This window comes from Ornithorhynchus anatinus, chromosome 4 (assembly GCF_004115215.2).
Source record: "Ornithorhynchus anatinus isolate Pmale09 chromosome 4, mOrnAna1.pri.v4, whole genome shotgun sequence".
NCBI lineage: Eukaryota > Metazoa > Chordata > Mammalia > Monotremata > Ornithorhynchidae > Ornithorhynchus > Ornithorhynchus anatinus.
The window spans coordinates 117,068,772-117,085,563 of NC_041731.1; the positions used below are offsets into that span (position 1 = coordinate 117,068,772).

Genomic DNA, 16,792 nt, shown 5'->3' on the forward strand with positions numbered 1-16,792 from the left:
GGTGATCTCCTGAGAAGAGGACCAGGTAGGGAGACTCTTTTTTATTTCCTTACTAGGGGAAATGAACGTTTATGTCCCAAGAGATTCAGTATGATTATGAGTGTCTACATTTCAGCCCTAGTGATAAATGGGGGCGTGGTGATAATCTGTCCCATAATTTTATGATCTGATGACTTATTTTTTATGGTCAGCATCATTTTGCTCAGTGAAACTTGCCTGAGGTGTAGAAGTGGAATAAAAAATGCCATCAACCCAGCTGCAGAAAAACAGTGCAGGGCTTTTTGCTGGTCCAAGGCTAGGAGAACGCTCACCTTCTGAGGGAAAAATCCCATCTTCTTGACATCATCAGAATGTAAGCTTTAGTGAACATGTCTTGTTCTTCTGTCGTATTTCCCAAGCACATAGTACGGTGCATCGCATCTGGCAATAATAACAATAATTGCATTTACTTTGATAATAACAATGGCACTTATTAAGTACTTACTATTGTGTCAAGCACCATGCCAAACCCTGTAGTAGTTACAAGATCATTAGTTTGGAGACAGTTACTGTCCCAAATGAGGCTCTCAATATTGGAGGGAAGGAGAACAGATATTTCCATTTTTTAGATGTGGAAACTGAGGCCCAGAGAGGTTATGTGATTTAGATTATATCACACAGACAGGACTAAGACTCGGATCTCCTGAGTTCCAGCCCTGTGCTCTTTTCACCAGGTCCAAAGTTCAGATTGAGATGGTAGCTCTTGGAGAGGGAGAATATAGAGGGAGAGATGGAGGAGGGGAAAGGCAGTGGAGAATTAGGGTGATCAGTCACTGTGTTTGCTAGCATTGACCCATGGCTGGCAATTTGGCATGAAAGGGCTGCCCAAGGCTGCTCTCCCTGCAGGGGAGCTAGGCCATACCTCAGCCCCCATGGCTGGACCTTTCAGAATGTCCATGCTGCCCTATTTGGTGAGCAACGGTAGGTGGATGTTTGGCCATCCCATTAGACTGGACGTCTGAGAACTGTTGTAAGCGTATGGCTACAGCCTGAAAGCAGCCACATCGACAGGGAAGCAAAGGACTATGGATAGTGTGCTATTATAGTCAGCATCCTGAAGATGATGAAAGGCATATTCTAACCGGTCTAAAGAAGCCCCACATCAGCTAACTTTAGGTAATAATCCTCCTTAGGAATACAGAAATGAACCAAATCTCTGCTACTTTGGCAGCACGCTGGCAAGTGATGCACTGAAATATGAAAAGCAATAAAACCACATCAAGGACATTATGTTTTTTGGAAGATTGGTTAACAGATTTTGGAGTCAACATGAACGTGTATATGAGAAGCAGCGTGGCCTAGTGGAAAAAGCACAGGCCTGGGAGTCAGAGGACTTGGGCTGCTCTGCCCCACATCTGTTGTGTGACCTTGGCAAGTCACTGAACTTCTCCGTGCCTCGGTTACTTATCTGTAAAATGGAGTTCAATTCTACTCCTTCCAATTTAAACTGTGAGCCTCATGTGGAACAGGGATTGTGTCCAACCTGATTAACTTGTATGTTCCTCAGTGCTTAGAACAGTGCTTGGCACAAAGTAAGAACTTAATGAGTACCACTAGTAGTAGTATTAATATTATTATTATTTATATTACATACATATATTTATAGTTATCCTAATGAAATATTCTGTTCCACGAAGGCAGATCACCCCACCACTGTTGCCAGTATCTTGCAACATATCCTGCTAGTTGAGGAATTCTTAGTGAGAAAATATGGATGGCTCAGTGCAACTCATCACCACAACTACAAAACCAATTTAAGAGCATGTGCTTACTATAAGACATGCCTTTCCCCTCTTCTCTTCCCAAACCTAAAGAATAATAATAAATATGGCATTTGTTAAATGCTTACAATGTTCCAGGCACTACACTAAATGCAGGGGTGGATACAAGAAAATTGAGTTGAACAAATCCTGTCCCACACAGGAGTTCACAACCTTAATCCCCACTTTACAGATGAGGTAACTGTGGATCAGAGAAGTGAAATGACTTGTCCAAGATCACACAGCAGACAAATGGCAGAGCAGGGATTAGAACCCAGTTCCTTCTGACTCCAAGACTTGGATTCTATCCACTAGGTCACGCTGCTTAGGGAGAGATAGAAGTGCCATCAACAAAACCCTTGGGAGTTAAACAATTCTACTTCAGGATGCAGTGCTAACCCTAAATTGCAAGGGTAGAAAGGGAGAAAAGTTGCCCTGTTATATTTTTGCTGGACTAATTTCCTCATAAAAGTGTGAAAGAGATTATCTCTGAAAGATACTGACACATGGAAACAATCACACTCTCACTTCTCTGAACATAAAGGGCAGATTTCATATCCATAAATATATAGCATTCAAATGTGTATACAGACATGCACACATAAATACATATATGCCTATCATTTAAGGAGAATCTTAAAGTCATTAGAGGAAAAACGCCATGTCTCTTACTTGCCCTATAACTCCCCATAGTTCCCAGGAAGTGTTGGGTACACAGTAAGTGGTCAATAAATGAAGTTGACCATCTGGCTGACTATTTTGAAGTAATAGTAATAGCGTGGCTCAGTGGAAAGAGCACGGGCTTTGGAGTCAGAGGTCATGGGTTCAAATCCCTGCTCGGCCATTTGTCAGCTGTGTGACTTTGGGCAAGTCACTTCACTTCTCGGTGCCTCAGTTCCCTCATCTATAAAATGGGGATTAAGACTGTGAGCCCCACGTGGGACAACCTGATTCCCCAGTGTCTACCCCAGCGCTTAGAACAGTGCTCGGCACATAGTAAGCGCTTAACAAATACCAACATTATTATTATTAGTAGTAGTAATAGAAGTTCTACCTGGCACAAAGCAGAATAGGGTGACTCATTTTGAGCAAAAGCAGCCCAGTAAGCCAAGAGGCAGGGCACAGACAGAAAGTCTAAAGCTGCCAGTTGAAATAAATAATCTAAAACACCAATTGCCTCTCCCCGAAGAGTCACTCCCATGGGCTCAGTTGGATGGCCGGAAAATGTGTTAATATAGGTCTTTCTGCATAACAACTATCAATATTGAGGCAATAAAGCTTCAGATAGGAAGCACTGCTGTTCCCGTTGAACATTAATAAAGGTTATTGCACGCCTCGGCTTTTTCCTGATAAAATACATATAAAATTGAACAAAAGTAGGTGATAACCATCTCCTCTGGCTTCGGGGTATAATCATCAATCCTCTGGTCCCTCTCATTTACCGGGGAAATCACATTAAAAGGTGAAATACTAGCAATAAGTCAACCTAATCACTATGTTTCATTCTCATCTCTCCAGCCACTGATGGATAGCTTTCGCCCTCCCCCTTGTCTGGAACTCCTTCTCCCTTCATATTTAACAAACAACTAGTCCCATTTTCAAAGCCTTCTGAAATCACAGATCCCCCAGGAAGTCTTCCCTGATTATTCGCTCATTTCTTTATTCTGATTTCCCAAATCAATCATCAGCCTTTTCACATCAAACCCTTTGTGTATTCTCATCGCCCATTACAAGTATGTACATATCTTTATCATCATCATCACCACCATCACCAATGTTAATTATTGAGCACTTAGTGTGTGCAGAACACCGTATTAAGCACTTGGGAGAGTACAACACAACAAAGTTGGTAGACATGCTCCCTGCTCACAATGAACTTAGAGTCTAAAGAGGGAGACAGACCCTAATATAAGTAGTTTATAATGCACGATTTCTAGATAAGTACTGTAAGCCCGTCAAAGGGCAGGGACTGTCTCTATCTGTTACCGATCTGTACATTCCAAGCGCTTAGTACAGTGCTCTGCACATAGTAAGTGCTCAATAAATACTATTGAATGAAATAAGTACATAAGTGGAGCAAATATAAAATGCCCCAAGGCCACAGATCCAAGAGCATAGATGATGCAGAAGGGAGAGGGAGCTGGGGAAAAGAGGACTTAATTGGGGAAAGCCTCTTAATATTCTATAATTTATATTCTAACATTTACTCCTATCTGATATTCATTCGATTGTATTTATTGAGCACTTGCTGTTTGCAGAGCACTGTACTTAGCATTTGGAAAGTACAATTTGGCAACAAATAGAGATAAACCCTACCCACAATGGGTTCACAATCTAGAAGGGAGGAAACAGACAACAAAACAAAACAAGTAGACAGGCATCAATAGCATTAATATAAATAAATAGAATTATAGATACATACACATCATTAATAAAATAAATAACATAATAAATATGTACATATATGCACAAATGCTGTGAGGTAGGGAAGGAAGTCCAGCAGAGAGAGGGAGTCCAGGCAATGGGGTTGGGAGGAGGAGCAGAGGTGATTAGTCTGAGAAAACTCGTTATTCGCTTTAGTGACTTTCTCTGGACTGTAAACTCCTTGTATGCAGGGAATGTGACTGTTGATTGTTGTATTGTCCTCTCCCAAGCACTTAGTACAGTGCTCTGCACTCAGTAAGTGCTTCATAAACACGACTGAACCAATGAATGAATGCCTCCCCCTAGCTGTAAGGTCCTTGAGAGGAGGGATTCTGGCTATTGATTTGACTGTACTCTCTCAAGTGCTTAGTACAGAGCTATGAAAATGGTAAGTGTTCAATCAATACGATTAATTGATTGATAATTACTTTCTCTGCCCAGTGTGGGGCTGGAGGTTTCGTTCAACGAGTAGGTATCCTGAGTCCAGGGCCAATCCAGCCCATTCTCAGGGTCTCTGACCAAACTTAGCCAGGACAGGCCCCCGTGATGCTTTTGCAATGAGCATCACTTACTTTTCTAAATTTACATCCAGTTTCATGCTTTACAGTTGACCGCAGTCCTCCAGAGGACTCAACTCATTAGCTCTGGAGGGCCGGCCCGGTGCTTTACTGGGGATTCACTCAGTCATTCAATCGTATTTATTGAGTACTTACTGTTTGCAGAGCAGTGTACTAAGCACATGGGAGAATACAATATGACAATAAACAGACATAATCCCTGACGACAAGGAGGTGGATCTCCCATCCTTCCTCACCTGACCCATGTCTCTCTCACTCTCTCCTTTCCCCCGAACCCCTCACCATCCCAACCTCCTCCCTGACTCTGCTTCAAAACCTGATTATAAAGCACATCACCTCCAAGAGGCCTTCCCTGCCTAAGCCCTCATTTTCTCTTCTCCCACTCCCTTCTGCCTCACCCTTGTACTTGAATTTACTTCCTTTATTCACCCTTCCCTTAGCTTTACTTGTACTTATGTCCATATCTGTAATTTATTTATATTAATGTCTGTCTCCCCCTCTTGACTGTAAACTTATTATGGGCAGAGAATGTGTCTACCAACTCTGTTACACTGTACTGTCCTAAGGACTTAATATGGTGCTCTTCAAACAGAAAGTGGTCAATAAATTTGATTGATTGATTGAATAATAGTAATAATGATGGTATTTGTTAAGCACTTAGTAGCAAGAGTGCCCAGAACTCTTCTAAACACAGTGGTTGTAGTTGTACTAGTCAGTCAGTCATATTTATTGAGCACTTACTGTGTACAGAGCACTGTACTAAGCCACTGAGAGAATACAATATAACAGACACATCCCCTGCCCATAGTGAACCAGAAGTACTAACACTTATTAAGGGCTTAATGTATGCAAAGCAGCATGGCTTAATGGAAAGAGCTAGGGTTTGGGAGTCAGAGGACGTGGATTCTAATCCCATCTCTGCCACTTGTCAGCTGTGTGACTTTGAGCAAGTCACTTAACTTCTCTGTGCCTCAGTGACCTCATCTGTAAAATGGGGATTAAGACTGTGAGCCCCACATGGGACAACCTGATTACATTGCATCTACCCCAGTGCTTAGAACAGTGCTCTGCACATAGTAAGCTCTTAACAAGTACCATTATCATCAAAGCACTGTTCTAAGCATGGGAAAGAACATTTGGGTGGGAATTAGACATGGTCTCTAGCCCTCAAGGATTTCACAATCTAATAATAAAAGGGGGAGAAAGGACTGGTAATAGACATGTAATGAATGATGAAACCATAAAACATGAAAGAATAAAAGGTAAGGAGAAATAGAGAAAATTTAAACAGAAAATCAACAGGGTGCTGTGGCTAAAGGGTAGAGCTGTGGGCTATTCACAGCTCAGAGTCCCACAGTGATGGGCACAGCTACAGCCTCAGCCTCCCCTTCTGCATTCCCAATGATCTATTTATTCATTCAACTGTATTTACTAAGCACTTACTCTGTACAGAGCACTGTACTAAGCGCTTAGGAAAGTACAGTACAACTATCAAGAGAGACAAACCCAGGCCACAGCAAGCTCACAGTCTAGAGGGGTGGGGGATATAGACATTAATACAAAGAAAAAGACATCAATACAAATGAATGAAATTACAGATATATACATAAGTGCTGTGGGGCAGAGAGTGGGGAAGAGCGAAGGGAGCAAGTCAGGGTGATGCAGATGGGAGTAAGAGATGAGTAAAAGTGAGGCTTATTCTGGAAAGGCCTCTTGGAGGAGACATGCTTTCAATAAGGATCTAGGTGTTGAGGCTGGGTGTCTCCACTGCTTCTCTTCTTTCTGCTGCTTTAGAGCAAGGCAGGGTGGGAATGTGGGGCAGAATGCTGGGCTTTGGCCAGAGGCGTGAATCCACTTGGACGATAGTAATGGAAGCAGGGGGCTTCTTGCCCTCAAAACATCTCCTGGGGCCCAGTCCCAGGGGCACCTCATCTCCAAGAAGAACCTCCCAAACCCCCTGGCAAGGATGCAGGGAGAGGCAAGAGAACTTGGTGATTTATAAGCAGCTTTAAAAATTAATTTTCAAGGCTAAATTCTCAGAAAGCTATATAACATAATCTGTTCCAGCTATACAATCTTGGGCATTTGGGCACCTGTTTCCTTGGTTTTCATTTCACGGCTCCTTAAAAAGCCTGTAGAATAAGCCAGCAATCACTACAACCTGGCAGGTATTTCCTTCCTCCATCATTTTCATCTTTTGCTACCCCTTCTTCTGCAGTGAAAATTTCAATCTCCCTAGAGATCTAGTATAGCCGGGGAGTTTTCTGATGCTGCCAGAAATCTGTTTTAGATTGCTCGTGGTTCATTTGTCTCACTTGACAGCTATCTACCATATGGTATGTAGAACAATCTGCAAAGCCAACAGTACCACCAGGGTGGTTGGGTTATTATGAATTGTTTACGAAGCCTCCTTATCTCCTGCATCGCATAAACCAATAGAGCCCTGTTTTTTCACACTACGACTTCCAATATAGACAGATGGTCTAAGCCACAGCAGGAGAGCAGGACAGAGCACCTCCCCCATCAATATTGACAGAGGCAAAAGGAATATTGAGTTAGGGGAAACAGCGTGGCCTAGTGGAAAGAGTATAGGCCTGGGAATCAGGGGACCTGTGTTCAAATTCCGTTACCTCCGCTACTCTGAGCAAGTTGTAAACTACCTTGGGCAAGTTGTTTAACTTCTGTGCCTTGGCTTCCTCATCTTTAAAATGAATATTTAAGACCTTTTTCCCTCCTACTTAGACAATGAGCTATATGTAGTACTGCGTCCAACCTGATTATTCTGCATCTATCCCAGTGCTTAGTTCAGGGCTTGGAACATAGTAAGTGGTTAACAAATACCACAATTATTATTATTATTATTAGGGAAAATCACGGAGGAGCTTAAAGCTCTTCGGCTCCTGGAAATTGAAATACATTCATTCATTCGTTCAATCGTATTTATTGAGTGCTTATTGCCTGCAGAGCACTGTACTAAGCGCTTGGAAAGTACAATTTGGCAATAGAAACAATCCCTACCCCAAAACGGGCTCATAGTCTAGAAGGGGGAGACAGACAACAAAGCAAAACAAGTAGACAGGCATCAATACCACCAAAATAAATAGAGTTATAGATATATACACATCATTAATAAAATAGAGTAATAAATATGTACAAATATACACAAGTGCTATGGAGAGGGGAAGGAGGTAGAGCAGAGGGAGGGAGTACGGGTGATAGGGAGAGGAGGAGGAGGAGCAGAGGAAAGGGGGGTGCTCAGTCTGGGAAGACCTCCTAGTGGAGGTGAGCTCTCAGTAGGGCTTTGAATTGGAGAAGAGAGCTAGTTTTGTGGATGTGAGGAGGGAGGGGGATGTATGTTGGCAACAATGCTAAGGTACATGTTTTAAATCCCAAGCATGGAAATCCAGAATTTATAGGTTGTTCCATGTCTGACGAGTCTCTAACAATTCTGGAAGCAAAACTATATTAGAGAAAGTAGAGGAGCCGATGGCCCTTCCTCAATCAATCAGTCATATTTATTGAGCACGGTACTGAGCACTTTGAGAAAGCAGGGTGGCTATTCATTCATTCATTCATTCATTCATTCATTCAATAGTACTTATTGAGCGCTTACTATGTGCAAAGCACTGTACTAAGCGCTTGGAATGAACAAGTCGGCAACAGATAGAGACAGTCCCTGCCGTTTGACGGGCTTACAGTCTAATCGAGGGAGACGGACAGACAAGAACAATGGCGATAAATAGAGTCAAGGGGAAGAACATCTCGTAAAAGCAATGGCAACTAAATAGAATCAAGGCGATGTACATTTCATTAACAAAATAAATAGGGTAATGAAAATATATACAGTTGAGCAGATGAGTACAGTGCTGAGGGGATGGGAAGGGAGAGGGGGAGGAGCAGAGGGAAATGGGGGGAAAAGAGGGTTAAGCTGCGGAGAGGTGAGGGGGGGGCGGTAGAGGGAGTAGAGGGAGAAGAGGAGCTCAGTCTGGGAAGGCCTCTTGGAGGAGGTGAGTTTTAAGTAGGGTTTTGAAGAGGGGAAGAGAATCAGTTTGGCGGAGGTGAGGAGGGAGGGCGTTCCAGGACCGCGGGAGGACGTGGCCCAGGGGTCGACGGCAGGATAAGCGAGACTGAGGGACGGTGAGGAGGTGGGCAGCAGAGGAGCGGAGCGTGAGGGGTGGGCAGTAGAAAGAGAGAAGGGAGGAGAGGTAGGAAGGGGCAAGGTGATGGAGAGCCTTGAAGCCTAGAGTGAGGAGTTTTTGTTTGGAGCAGAGGTTGATAGGCAACCACTGGAGGTGTTTAAGAAGGGGAGTGACATGCCCAGATCATTTCTGCAGGAAGATGAGCCAGGCAGCGGAGTGAAGAATAGACTGGAGCGGGGTGAGAGAGGAGGAAGGGAGATTAGAGAGAAGGTTGACACAGTAGTCTAGGCGGGATATTACGAGAGCCTGTAGCAGTAAGGTAGCCATTTGGGTGGGGAGGAGCCTTGGCGATATTGTAAAGGTGAAACCGGCAGGTCTTGGTAACGGATAGGTTGTGTGGGGTGAACGAGAGAGACGAGTCAAGGATGACACCGAGATTGCGGGCCCGAGAGACAGGAAGGATGGTCATGCCATCCACGGTGATAGGGAAGTCTGGGAGAGGACCGGGTTTGGGAGGGAAGATGAGGAGCTCAGTTTTGCTCATGTTGAGTTTTAGGTGGTGGGCAGACATCCAGGTGGAGACATCCTGCAGGCAGGAGGAGATGCGAGCCTGAAGGGAGGGGGAGAGAACAGGGCCGGAGATGTAGATCTGTGTGTCATCTGCGTAGAGATGGTAGTCAAAGCCATGAGAGCGGATGAGTTCACCAAGGGAGTGAGTGTAAATGGAGAACAGAAGAGGGCCAAGAACTGACACTTGAGGAACTCCAACAGTTAAAGGATGGGAGGGGGAGGAGGCGCCTGAGAAGGAGACTGAGAATGACCGGCCAGAGAGATAAGAGGAGAACCAGGAGAGGACTGAGTCAATGAAGCCAAGGTGAGATAAGGTATGGAGGAGGAGGGGATGGTCGACAGCGTCAAAGGCAGCAGAGAGGTCAAGGAGGATTAGAATGGAGTAGGAGTCATTGGATTTGGCAAGAAGGAGGGCATGGGGGACCTTAGAGAGAGCAGTCTCGGTAGAGTGGAGGGGACGGAAGCCAGATTGGAGGGGGTCCAGGAGAGAATGGGAGTTAAGAAATTCTAAGCAGCAATTGTAGATGACTCGTTCTAGGATTTTGGAAAGGAAGGGTAGTAGGGAGATAGGGCGATAACTGGAAGGGGAAGTGGGGTCGAGAGCGGGTTTTTTTAGGATGGGGAGACATGGGCATGTTTGAAGGCAGAGGGGAAGGAGCCATTGGAGATTGAGTGGTTAAAGATAGAAGTTAAGCAAGGGAGGAGGTCAGGGGCAATGTTTTTAATAAGGTGAGAGGGAATGGGGTCCGAGGCGCAGGTGGAAGGGGTGGCACTTGCAAGGAGGGAGGAGATCTCTGAGGATACTGCAGGGAAGGATGGAAAAGTAGGGGAGAGGGTTGGTGGGGGGAGGAGAGAGGGGGACGGGTGACTCTGGGGAGCTTAGACCTGATTGTGTTGATTTTTGTGATGAAGTAGGTGGCCAGATCACTGGGGGTGAGAGATGGGGGAGGGGGAGGAACAGGGGGCCTAAGGAGAGAATTAAAGGTCCGGAACAATTGGTGGGGGTTATGGGCATGGGTGTCGATGAGGGAGGAGAAGAAGTTTTGCCTGGCAGAGGAGAGGGCAGAGTTAAGGCAGGAAAGGTTAAATTTGAAGTGTGTGTGGTTAGCTTGGTGCTTGGACTTTCACCAGCAGCACTCAGCAGCTCGAGCATAGGAGTGTAGGAGGCAGACAGAGGAGGTGATCCAGGGCTGTGGGTTAGAGGAGCGAGAGCGGCGGAGGGAAAGGGGGGAGAGAGAGTTGAGATAAGTAGAGAGGGTGGAGTTGAGAGCGGAGACCTGATCATCGAAGTGGGAAGTGAGGACAGGGCGGCAAGGTGAGGAGAGATGCTTTTGTATAGTGGATAGAGCACAGGCCTGGGAAGCAGAAGGACCTGGGATCTAATCTTGGCCCCACCACGTGTCTGCTAGACAAGTACTTTGGACAAATCACTTAACATCTCTGTGCCTCAGTTATCACAGTTTCATTTCTGTGAAATGGGGGTGAAAGGGTGAGCCCCAAGTGGGACAGTGTCTGTAAAATGGGGATTAAGAACAGTGCTCGGCACATAGTAAGCGCTTAACAAATACCAACATTATTATTATTATTACTATAGCCCAACCCTTCTTATTAATATCAAACAGTGGAACAGAATCTTAACCAGATTCAAAACCAATGCCTGCAAACACAGGTGGACGCACACTGTCCCTCTCTCAACTAGGACCTAGAGCAATTCTTTCTGCACACTCAGGTCTTCCTTTGCAAGTTGAAGCACCTAATAAAACTCAAAGAGAAGTTTGGAAGCAGAAGGGAAAAGCCAAACTACAAATGAGCTCAGCAACTTATCTCCCACTAGGGAGAGGCAGACTGGCAGAAAATAGAGGAAGAGAAGAGTTAAGTACCGTAATTCTGAATTGTAAAGTGGAGCAATTAATAATCATAATAGTAATTGTGGTATTTGTTCAGTACTTTACTATGTGGCAGGCACAGTACTAAGTGCTGCAGTGGACACATGTGGGGTTGGACAGAGTCCCTGACCCACATGAGGCTCACAGTTTTATTCCTCATTTTAGAGATGAGGCCACTGCGGCACAGGGAAGTTAAGTGATTTGCCCAAGGTCAAACAGCAGAATGGTGGCAGAGTAGGGATTCGAACTCACCTTCTTCTGACTCCCAGACCCATACTCTATCCACTAGGCCACGCTCCTCCTCACACATAGAAGTGTGAGGATAAGCACATAGAAATATTCCAGCAGAAAAGGAGAGACCAAACAGGAAATTCATGATGGCATGTATTACCATTATTATTACCATGATATAGTCAGGGCATCTATTTACTGTGTGCTAAGTGCACCTGGATGCAAGACAATCAGCTCAGGAACATGTTTAATTTTACATGGGGCTCATAATCTAAGAGGGAGGGAGAGCCGGTATTTTTATTCCCATTTTACAGGTGAGAAAAATGAGGCACAGAGGAGTTGAAATGACTTGTTCAAAGTCGCAGAGGAGACCAGTGGCAGAGCTAGGATTAGCATTCAGACCTCCTAACTCCCAGCCCTACGCTCCTTCCATTAGGCTTTGTGTAAAGATAGTGGGGGAGAAAGGGGAGTGATGGCATTAGCAAGAGACAGACCCTCTCCCCTGATGGGTGCAAAATTAGGAGAGATGCCTCTGCACTTAATTTGCAACCTTTATTCACCCCACTCTCAGCCCCACAGCACTTGTGTACATACCTGTAGTTCATCTCAATGCCTGTCTCCCCCTCTAGATGGTAAGCTTGCTGAGAGCAAAGACAGACTCTAACAACTCTATTATATTGTGCTCTCCCAAGTGTTTAGTTCAGTGCCTTGCACACAGTCAACGCTCAATAAATATGACTGATTGAGAGAGGTGACTGTCCTATATCCCCAACATTCAATTATTCCAAGGAATCTTGGACCTCGGTTATCTTGAAAACTCAGTTCTCTACCTCACCTCATTAGGTAACATTTACAAGTCAAAGACATTTTCTAAAGAAGCGGATTCGTGGGCACAGCATACCACTCACATGTGCCATTTAGACAGATATGAGAAAACTGTGAGATTTATTAAATGATACTAGGAAAAAATAAAATTTAGTGCTGAGGTTACTGGTGAAAAAGTAAAAAAAAAAAACATGGAAGGGAACATTTATGTAATAGAGGGTGAGGTATGAGGCAAGGAAAACTTTCTTTACAGTAAAATAGAATTATGCTTCCCTCATCAAGAACTAGGCTTTTAGACATCCCTGTTCAATAAGGATCAAACTACTGTGCAATAATTGGCAACTTTGTGGAAATAATGTCATTCTACCTCCTCTCCAGCAGCACATTTAATTACCATTTTTTTATTGCAGCCTTCTAAGAGACTGGATTATTGATTCAGACCAGGAAAAGATCCAGATTTATTTGTGGATCAAATGATTATTCTTTTCCCCAGACTTTCAGGAGCAGAACTTGTCTGAACTAAAAAAAGGAATTAGAACACCTGATACATGGGTCTGCCCTCTGTTCGTGCCTAGTAAATACTGAAGAGCGACAACTGAAGTGTTTCTCAGAGAAAGATCTCTGAGGAATCCTGAGTCCTATCTATGTAATCTCCCATCAAGAACAAGTTTGAGACTTCAGGACTGAGAAACTAGGCAACACAATTAATTATAGTGATATTGGCTTACACAGCACTACTCTCACTCTCCTGTGCCTGCCAGACATTTTTCCACCAGGGTGTAGAGTGAAACAACAAGGCGAGGAGGAGAGCAGCACAATGCTGAGTACACACAAAGGTCTTTAATGTGCAGAATTCATTTACGGTTGGAGTACCCTCAATTTCCCCTCTCAGGGTCACACCTGGAGAGTTTTCAGTACCCTACCAGTCACGACTACATGAGGGACAGTCAAGCTGAGGCCTACCCATTCCATTCCTAGCTTGAGCAGTGGCTAGTGAGTGCAACCTATCTGCTACAAGTCAAAACTCCCCTGTGCTGGGCAGCAGCGGCACGGGAGAGAGTCGAGGGCAGAAACTCGTTTACTGTGTGGAAGGAGGCAGTGATAAACCAAGTCCATATTTTTACACATGAAAACTCTTTGGAGTTCACTACCAGAACGATTGCAGGTGGATGTGGAGCATTCTGGGAGAGATGTGTCTATGGTGTCGCTATGGGTCGGACACAACTTGGCAGCATAGGACAACAAGTATCCTCAGTTATGTGCCACTGCTGTGCTATAGTTCCATAACCCAGCAGGAGTACACATCTTCATGTGTGTATCTTTTAATCTTATATTATACATTATTTATCCATATTAATGTCCGTCTTCCTCTCTAGATTGTAAGCTCGCTGTAGGCAGGGAACATGTCTGCCAATTTTTGTACTCTACTCTCTCCAAGTGTTTAGGAGAGTGTTCTGCACATAGTGAGCTCTCAGTAAATACCACTGATGATGATGATGATGATGTCATTGGTTGCCTTGGTAAACACTGCGGTCTTCACTACCCACCGTGCAGAAACATCCTAGGTGGGTCTTTGGTCATAAATGGTTTAGTCTCAGTAGGCATTTGCTCTACTAAGAAGCAGTATGGCCTAGAAAGACCATGGGCCTGCTGAGAGCCAGAGGACCTGGTTTCTAATCCCAGCTCTGCCAATTATTTGCTGTGTGACCTTGGGCAAGTCATTTAGCTTCTCTGTGCCTCAGTTACCTCATCTGTAAAATGGGGATTAAAACTGTGAGCCCCCCGTGGAACATCCTGATCAGCTTGTATCCCCCCAGCACTTAGAACATTGCTTTGCACATAGTAAGTGCTTAACAAATACCACCATTATTATTATGTAAGAAAATTATTTTCATTTTTTAGTGAACAAGTCTTTAATTTGCAGCCATGAGGTATACCCGTTTCATATAATGACCAACAACCAGCTTACACTATAAATGAGAAAATCTCGTGAGGAACAGAATGAATTCAAGGAATTTATTTGTTCACATTCCAGCACAATCCTCATCCAAATGGTCTGCAATGACATGGAGGGCTTTGCAAGCACTGTTTAAAATGATTCTAGACCACCTGTTGTGCAGGGGAAAGAGCACAGCTCGGGAAACTAGAGCCCTTAGGTTCTAATCCTGGTCTGTCAGTATTTTTTTTATTATGGTATTTGTTAAGCACTTGCTACAAACCCTACTCTAAGTAATAGGGTATATATAGGTTTAGCAGGTTCACAATCTGAGGGGGAGAGAGAATGGGTATTTAATCTCCATTTTACAGATGAGGAAACTGAGGAACAGAGAAGCTGACTGGCAATCTCACATTTCCTCCTGCCTTTGGGATATTTCTACCTGGATATCCCGCCAACTCCTCAAACAACATGTCCAAAACTGAACTCCTTATCTTCCCACCCAAACCTTGTCTTCCCCCTGTCTTTCCCATCACTCTAGACAATACCACTATCCTCCCTATCTTACAGGTCTGTAACCTTGACATTTTCCTCAACTCATCTCTCATTCAACACACATATTCAATCTTTCACCAATTCCTTTCGGTTCTATTTTCACAGCATTGCTAAAATCCTCCCTTTCCTCTCCATCCAAACTCCTACCACTCGGATGCAAGCACTCATCCTATCCTGCCTTGAGTACTGCACCAGCCTCCCTGCCTCCTGTCTCTCCCCATTGTAGTCCATACTTCAATCTGTTCACCTAAATCATTTTTCTAAAAGACAGGTTGATTCATGTCTCCCCACTTCTCATCCTCCCTCCCATCTTGCTCCCTTCATTCATCCTCCCTCCCATCCCCACAGCACATATGTATATAACTGCATCTATACTGCAGTTATAATGTATGTATAATCTATCTATTAATTTATTTACATTAATGTCTGTCTCACCTTCTAGACTGTGAGCTCATTATGGGCAGAAACATGTCAGTGTATATTGTACTTGTATTGAGAAGCAGCGTGGCTTATTTTGAAGAGCCCAGGCTTGGAAGTCAGAGGTCATGTGTTCAAATCCCAACTCCGCCTCTTGTCAGCTATGTGACTCTGGGCAAGTCACTTAACTTCTCTGGGCCTCAGCCCCCTCATCTGTAAAATGGGGATTAAGACTATGAGCCCCATGCAGGACAACCTAATTACCTTGTAACTGCTCCAGTGCTTAGAACAGTGCCTCAGCACATAGTAAACACTTAACAAATATCATCATTATTATTATTATTCTCCCAATCAGTACAGTGCTTGCACACAAAAAGCGCTCAATAAATATGATTTAATGAATGAATGAAACAATAGCTCCCCCAGAACAGGGAAGATTCCTGGCCTGCCCACCAAACTGGCAGCTGGGAAAGGGAAATGGATCCTGGGCCAGAAGCTGTCTCTAATTGGACTTCCATCCAACTCAGGAAGCATATCTAAGAACAAATTCTGAAAGCCTCAGCATTTGGATTTTAGATTCTTCCTGGCTTCAAATAGTACTAGTATAAAAGTACTGAGCAAGGTCCAGTACAAATTAGATCAGACACAGTCCCTGTCACACATTGAGCTCACAGTTTAAGGAAGAGGAAGGACAGGCATTGAATTGCCATTTTACAGCTAGGAAAAAGGAGGCACGAAGAGGCATAGAGAGGTCAAGTGATTTATCCAAGGTCACACAGCAGGATAGGGTTCAGGCCTGGGAGTTAGAAGGACCCAGATTCTAATCCCTCCTCTGCCACTTGTCTGTTGTATGACCTTGGGTAGAGAAGCAGCATAGCTCAGTGGAAAGAGCACAGGCTAGGGAGTCAGAGGTCATGGGTTCGAATCCCAGCTCTTCCACTTGTCAGCTGTGTGACTGTGGGCAAGTCACTTAACTTCTCTTTGCCTCAGTTACCTCATCTGTAAGATGGGGATTAAGACTGTAAGCCTCACGTGGGACAACCTGATTACCTTGTATCTACCCCAGCACTTAGAACAGTGCTTTGCACATAGTAAGTGCTTAACAAATACCAACATTATTATTATTACTTCACTTCTCAGTGTCTCGATTCCTTCATTTATAAAATGGGAATTTAGACTGGGAGCCCCAAGTAGGACACGGACTGTGTCCAACCCAATTACCTTGTATCTACCCCAGATCTTAGTACAGGGCCTGGCACATAATGAATGCTTAACAAGTACCATAAAATAAACAAATAAATAAGCCCAGGTCTTCTGACTCCCAATCCTGTTTCCAGTGGGCTAGGCCACAATGCTTTTCTAATGCTTCTTTCCCCCAGGGCTCCATTAACCCCAAAGCCATCTCTGCTGTTCTTAACTGGATTTTTCAATC

The 16,792-nt window shown here is 44.2% G+C and overlaps 1 long non-coding RNA gene across 1 annotated transcript in view; it reads right to left on the reverse strand.

The window, feature by feature from the left end:
* LOC114811100 overlaps window positions 1-16,792 on the reverse strand; it is a 39,077-nt gene that overhangs the window by 16,059 nt on the left and 6,226 nt on the right. Inside the window, exon 2 of the long non-coding RNA XR_003758799.2 lies at window positions 312-420. This is a non-coding gene — a long non-coding RNA (uncharacterized LOC114811100). The remainder of the gene's footprint in view (window positions 1-311; window positions 421-16,792) is intronic.